Below are 6,928 nucleotides of genomic sequence, written 5' to 3'. Positions count from 1 at the left end.
TGGATTAACAGTTTAAATTTTATTATGTAGTTACCCCTTCAGACCCCCCCCCCTTTTAACCTATTAGGAGTGTTAGCTAAGATTTTTTTTTCAAGTGTCAGAGTATTTATGCTTTTGTGGAGGGGGAATCTTCGATACGGTTTGTGACTTTTATTACATGTTTCACACTGTTCAAGAAATGGAGTTTTAAGCAACATACAATTAAATCTATATTGCTGTTTGGAGGAGGGCCAAGGAACTCGGCAATCAATTAGTTTAGATCTTTTGATACTTGTTGCTAAAATACAAATATAAAACTACATCCTCCCAGGCTGGCTGCTCTACCCCTTCTTTTTAAAAGAAGGTGGACTAGCTAGTACTATGTAAGGAATGACAATTGCTCTATCCCTCATTTTTTCCTCTGATTTCTTCTGCAATACTGAGACCACCTCACCCCCCCCCCGCCCCCACCTGTCTTCACAGCAGGTTCTTGTCTCCTGCTTTTTACATGTCTGTTTTAGGTTTTTCTTAATAAATTTGCTTATTAATTTGTATTATTTGCAAATGATTTTTTCATTACTTTCTCTACCCCCCCCCACCAAGCCTGACATCAAGAAGGGAAACTGTTTAATAACCACATAGTACACTGGTTTCATGACAAAGGTAAAATTTATTCTTTACAACCAGAGCAAAAGGAGGCTCTCCATTGTTTCTTCTGATTTCTCTCCTTTTCTCTCTTGTAAAAATCAGTTCATGAGTGATCACCTACACTCAGCAGAAAGTGCTGCTTCTGTCAAAGGGCTGCCACTCCCATTTCCCTGGCTGTCTCTGGGGCAGTCCCTTAGGCTATTGGTAGTCCCTTTGCCCTTGGCCCTGTTCATGAGAATACAGTTGTGCCTATCTGGCCCAGAGGACAAAGAGGGGAAGTTATGGGCTCTGCATGGCCCATAGGTGGCTGCAGAGACAGATAGCAAGTTCTGAATATATATATATATATATATATATATATATATATATATATATTTCTTCTCCTTATTGCTCCCTGAGGCTTGAACACCCCTGCCCCCTTCACCAGTCTCACCACGAATTATGAAGCCCTTTGGCTTCAGGACAAGCCAGCCAGGATAGCTAGAACATCCTTTCCTCTCCAAAAAGTTTTAGAACCAAGTGAAGTGATTTGGCAGAGTGAGTGTCCCTAATGGCCTTCAGAAGTGTTCCTGTCCTTCCTGGGGAGTGAAGGCTCCATACAAGGTGAGCCCTTTGCTTAGACCTAGGGCACTAGCCTGGCAGCCCACAGCTCCCCACCCCAGTAGACCCCCCACTAGTCTGACCAGGCAAAGCTTCTGCCCTAATTGCTAGAAGGTCTGGCAAACATTTTCTCTGTGCTAATTTTATATTTCCCCTTTCCCCCTTCCAACATTAAACATAATTTTGTGCTGTCATTGTCACTAAGATTGCGGTTTGCTGATGTCTCTACTTGGAAACACGACCTCCTTTCCTCCAATAAGGAATTGTCCCTGGCTTAGCTAGCCACCTCTTCTCCATCAGGAACTTCTGAGATATTGTGATGAAACAGAGAAAGGGGGAAGGAGAAATGGAGGGAGCGGGGCGAGAATGAGCAAGGTAGTAAAGTCTGTCCCAGGCCTGCAATTCCAACCCCTCTTAGCCTACTACAGAAGGAGAACATGTTTAGTTGTTGGCTTATTTGTCTAATAACCCCATCTCTCTCTCTCTCTCTCTCTGTGTGTGTGTGTGTGTGTGTGTGTGTGTGTGTGTGTGTTGGTGTGTCTGTGTATGTAAAACAGGGAGCCACTTTTAAGAATTTCTCTTTGAATTTCAGTCTGTTTCTGTGTCCTTTATCTTCACCTTCTCTCTTTACTAACACAGCCCTAACCCACTACATTCCTTCTGGCCAGGCAGAGTTTCTCTGGCCCAGTGCTCGTGGACATAAAATCCACTTGTCCTTTACATGTCCTCACTGAGACCTAGTTCTCTGGGTTCTTTGGTAGTAGGGCAAAAAGGATGAAGTGATTTCTCATTTCCTTGGCTTGCCACCTCCTTCTGTCTGGAGAGGCTCTGAGCAAGAACATAGCCAGGTTTGCTCTCCACTCCTGACTGCAGAACTGGTTGGTAGCCTAGTATTTGTTTTCCTTTTCTTTGCAAGGAGCTGCTAGTTGCTCTCTGCTGTCCATATCAGTAGCTCCGAGCTAGTTTGTACCAAGGCTAGTGGGTTGCAGAGTGATTATCTCATTTTCCTGGTGTAGAGAGAAGCTTCTGGCAGCCCCTGGGTCAGACATTCAGTGGAGGGCCTATGTCAGGGACCCAACCCGAAGGTTAGTTTCCTCTCATTAGCATTTCCATAGTCTGCTTGGATTCAGGCTGCTATTTGCTGTTTTCTCTAAGCTTAGAGTTACTGATAGAGTCATTTCATATTCTCTCTCTCTCTCTCTCTCTCTCTCTCTCTCTCTCTCTCTCTCTCTCTCCCTCCCTCCCTCCCTCCCTCCCTTCTCTTCTCCTCCCACACCAACCCCATTTCTTGAAAACTCATTTTGTTCATTTACCAACCAATTAGCCTTTTTTAAATCCTGGACCCCCCCACCACCACCACCATCCTATCTTTCTTCTCCATGCACACTATTTACAAACATAGTCTGGCTTATCCGAATTCATTCATTTCCCCCCCTTTTTACTTTTCCCACCTCCCCTCATTCTTTCAATAATGTCTAGGAAAAGCAAAAGGTACAAAGCAGTGACAAAGCAGCCAGGTGGAGATGCTCCTAGCTACCTGGAGAGGAAGTTGGAGGTTTCCAGTGACAGTGGAAAAGACAAGGGAAGAGATGATCTGGTTGGAGTGAATGAGTGTATTTATATGTCCTCCCGGTGTCTTTTGCAAGCTTCTCAGAACCACTTTGATTCTAACTCCACTGAGGCATTTGCTGAAGCCAGTCACAGTGAAGGAACTCAGAGTTAACCTCTTATACCAAGTGAATCTTTCCATTTAGAGGCCAATACATCTGCATTTCCAGCTACCCTTTGTTGATCCAGCCTGGACTTAGTGAGGCAAAACCACAGCTTGTAATTGTGACCAGATAAAGTTTTCCAAAGTTGAGATTTGTTTTTCTCTTTCCTCTCATTTAAACGAGCAAACAAACAAACAAACAAAAGCAAAGCAACCTAAAACAACAACAAAAAACTGAATCTGAAAAATCACCTCATTTAACAAGTTAAAAAAAATTAACAAAATAGCAGTTCTTCCTTTTCTGTGCAGAAAGCTGGGAATTTCTTGAGATTTTTTTTTTTTTTTTAAAAACAGCCAGTCTGTTGATTGAAATGGTTGCCCAAACTGCAGTGCTGAAAAGATTTATAGTATTCCAACAAGTCTTTATTTTGAAATGTGGTTTTAATGGTGCTGAAGCCATCCAATAATCAATGTAAAATGAGTGTGTGTTTTAGGGGTAGGGAAGATTGGCCAGGACCTGGAAGAGAACTGATACTAGACACATGAAAACCGGTTAGGATCTCCAGGAATGGGACTCCAGGAAAGAGCCTGCCCATGTCTGCTCCTGGACTGTAAAGAAGTACATTGTTAAGGATAGCAACACAGACAAAGCACTGAGCTCTGCCTGGAGCTCAGGGCTGAGTTAGGCTACAGAGTTACACTGAAGCAGCTCTGTCCATTTTGATGGCATTTCTGGGCCACGTGAAACTTATCCTTTGGCCAGCATGGTGTGTGGTTACAGAATTTATTTTCCCATTTATTAGCCCTCCCTCAGTATTTTCCTTATTTACTGATTACTTCCCAGGGGGTTACTCTCCCCCCCTTCTATATTTTTTCCAGTTTTGGCCTCCCACAAGTGCAGAATTTTGGTTTTTGGACCCCCCCACCCTGTTTCTGCTGATCACTCATTTGTTTCCTTTCTCTTTCCTTCCTTAAGAGACAGAGGGAAATGAGAAGAATAGCAGGGGGATTTCCAAATGGCTCCTCTCTGCGTTATTAATTACTCTTACAAGGCAGACAATTCTTAACTAATAACAAAGTTGTAAATTGCTACTAACTATCAGATATTTCTCATCTGTCAGCTCTGGTTGATCTGATTAATATTCCACCCTTTAGAATCATTTTAAGCTGCACTTCCAATCAACTCCAGGATGCAGATGACAGACTTTCACCCTAGGATAGGAGCCTGTCACTTCATGATACTTCCCAGGACCTTGTTACCTATCCGGATGCCCATGGTTTTGACTGCAGAGCAGTCTCAAAGGGCACAGGCTAGGATGCAGGGTTGGTGTTGCCTGGCGTATATGAATGTGCTGTCCTCTATGTGCAATTTGGAAAACTTTATTGAGGGATATAATGGTATTGAAAGAAACAAAAAATGTTTCTTAGGTCTTGTGAAAATTCTTTAGACTCCATATTGAAGGCTAGAAAGCAGACTGACTCATTCAAAGCTATCCTTAGTCTGTGTGACTGGTAAAGAAAGAGCTGTTAGGGGTGAGGTCGGTAATCAAGGCCAAAAGAGCTGAGGGATAGAATACTGGTAAGACTTCATCTTTTGGGAAAAGGTTATATTTTTCCCAAATTATATTGCATCACATTGTAGCATCCAGAATGCATTTTTTTCCCAGCTATCAATAGCTGCTGCCTCAATACCTCTGGAGTTTTAATCTTAATTATATTATTAAGTGAAGTACCGTTCTGTCAGGGCATTGAACATGATTTATGACATCTGCCTATTAAAGGATCGATTGCGAATATCGCTACCATCATCTATCAATATTCTCAAGCCTGGGGTATTTCTCACACCGGGTTATTTGTGGTAGCAGAATGACAGACTGCAGGAAAAGACTATTTCTTCTTCTCAGGACTGGCTTTCCAGGTGCAAGCAGGGAGAGAGAGGTGTAGAGCATCAGCAACCTTCCCCAATTCTTACAGTATCTTACACCTACAGAGAATGTAAAGATTTTTTCCCCTCACTCCTTAATGCTAAAGCCAGTGATTCTCCCTGGGGGCTAGTAGAGGACGAGAAGACTAAAGCCGCTTTTTTTTGGGGGGGAGAAGTAACTCCTGCAGGTCGATATGGGGGGGGGCGAGCATTTCCTAGCTGCCAGGTAATTGTATGGGGGGAAAAAATCAGCAACAAGCAGCCGTTTATAGGAGGACGGATGGCTAGGTGCCGGGGGCAGATTTTATTTTTCTGAAACAGATGCCTGGTCCTGCCTATGCCCGCGGACTCGGAGGTGTTCAATTTAGGAAATCAATAAAAGTTCTCTGCTCCTTAAGCGCCCCTGCTTCCACCTGCTCCTGCTGCCTCTACGAAGGTGGAGGCGGGTGCGAAAGACGCAGTGTCTGGGCCTGCTGGAGCCAGCCAGCTCCGGTCTTTTGTCTCCAGACAGCGCAGCGCCGGGTATTTTCCACACTCGCACTCAGGGGGCATGAAGGGTCCCCGGGGTTACCTGCTAGCCTCTGCCCTCAGCTTTAGGGGGATGGGAGAGACAGAGGGAGCGTAGGGTAAAACTCTCTCTTGTGTCCTTCTGTGGCTGGAGACTGGAGAAGCCCAGCGGGATGGGTCTTGGGAAAACCAGTGTGTCAAGGGGACAGCCTAGATAGTGCCTCACATCTTGTCCTAGCTTCTGGTCTCTGGGCATAGCCTGGGGCATGAACCAGGAGGTGAACACTGGAGGCCCCTCTCTGGAGGGTCAAGTACACAACCTGGTACTCAGTCAAGCACCCACACCCTGACACTCAAGGTAAGCTCATCTAGCTAGTCTGACACAGCAATAGGAGCCCAGGATATGGACCTGGCCTTTGGGTGACTAGCAGTTACCACCTGTCCACACATGGACAACACAGCCACCACCAGACTTTCCTCTCAGGATTCCAGCTTGAAGAAGAATCAAGGATACAGTACTGCCTTTCCAACTCCCAGGCCAAAGGCTTGGAGTCATAGGAGCCACAGTAAGGAAATGGGGTTCCAGGTGGATATCCCTTGGGTCTGGATCATCTTCGATGCCTTGCTGGGCAGTGTGTCAAGCACAGGGACCTTGACCACCCCAGTCATGTAACCTCACCTATCTGGCTGCCTTGCTTAGAGGCCCATTTTGGTCAGGACCATTTGTTTACAAGTCTAGAAACTACCCTGGATAAGGGTAATGATGACCACTTTGAGAGAGTAGTCTACTCTCTGAATAAAGGTAGCTGCCCTTCAGTCCCAAATTAAGCACATCTACCTTCCTTTGAAAGCAACCCACTCACAAGCATTCACTGCAGACCAAAACACCATTCAGGCAGGTCTTCAGGCCTATAGTTAATCTGTCTTGGGGGGCGAGGGTGCATCAGCTGCCCCTGCTCCTTCAGTGCTAGGCTCACAAACTTCAACTGAGATATTCTGGAAGGAAGGTGGAGGCCTGTAGACTCTTAGGATGTTGATGCAGACCTGAGTCAGTGGCAGGCACAGGAGCCTGAAGCAAGTCTCAGCAGGTCCCTAATGTGCCCTCCTTGGGACAGCCCAGGAAAGGAGAGTTTTAGTGAAATAAGAACTTTTGGGGAGTGGGGCAATGGAATGCCCCTGTAACGAGAACCAGAACCTGAGTTCAAGCCTGACCTCCATTATCCAAAGGACCAGTGGCAAAAAATGTGAGGGAGAAGACCTGGGTCATCAAGAAGTGATAGAAACACGAGGAAGTTTTCTTTCAGATTACTTAGGTAAGCTTCCAGTAGGGCCTACTGGAGAATAACTATGGAAAATAGAAAGTAAACGCACAACGTCCATGTTACCAGATTTTAATTATAGTTCGACCTCAACAAAAAACAGCTCTGCCTCACCACTCCTTTTATTGCCACGTGTATATAACGCCATTATTATTTCAATCGACCTTTCAGCCCTGGGGCAGCTGCAGGAGCCCCACATCCAGGAGGACAGTTACCATCTGTGCTGTGGCTCAAACTTAA

This window comes from Phodopus roborovskii, unplaced genomic scaffold (assembly GCF_943737965.1).
Source record: "Phodopus roborovskii unplaced genomic scaffold, PHOROB, whole genome shotgun sequence".
NCBI lineage: Eukaryota > Metazoa > Chordata > Mammalia > Rodentia > Cricetidae > Phodopus > Phodopus roborovskii.
Note: the sequence above shows the minus strand (reverse complement) of the source record.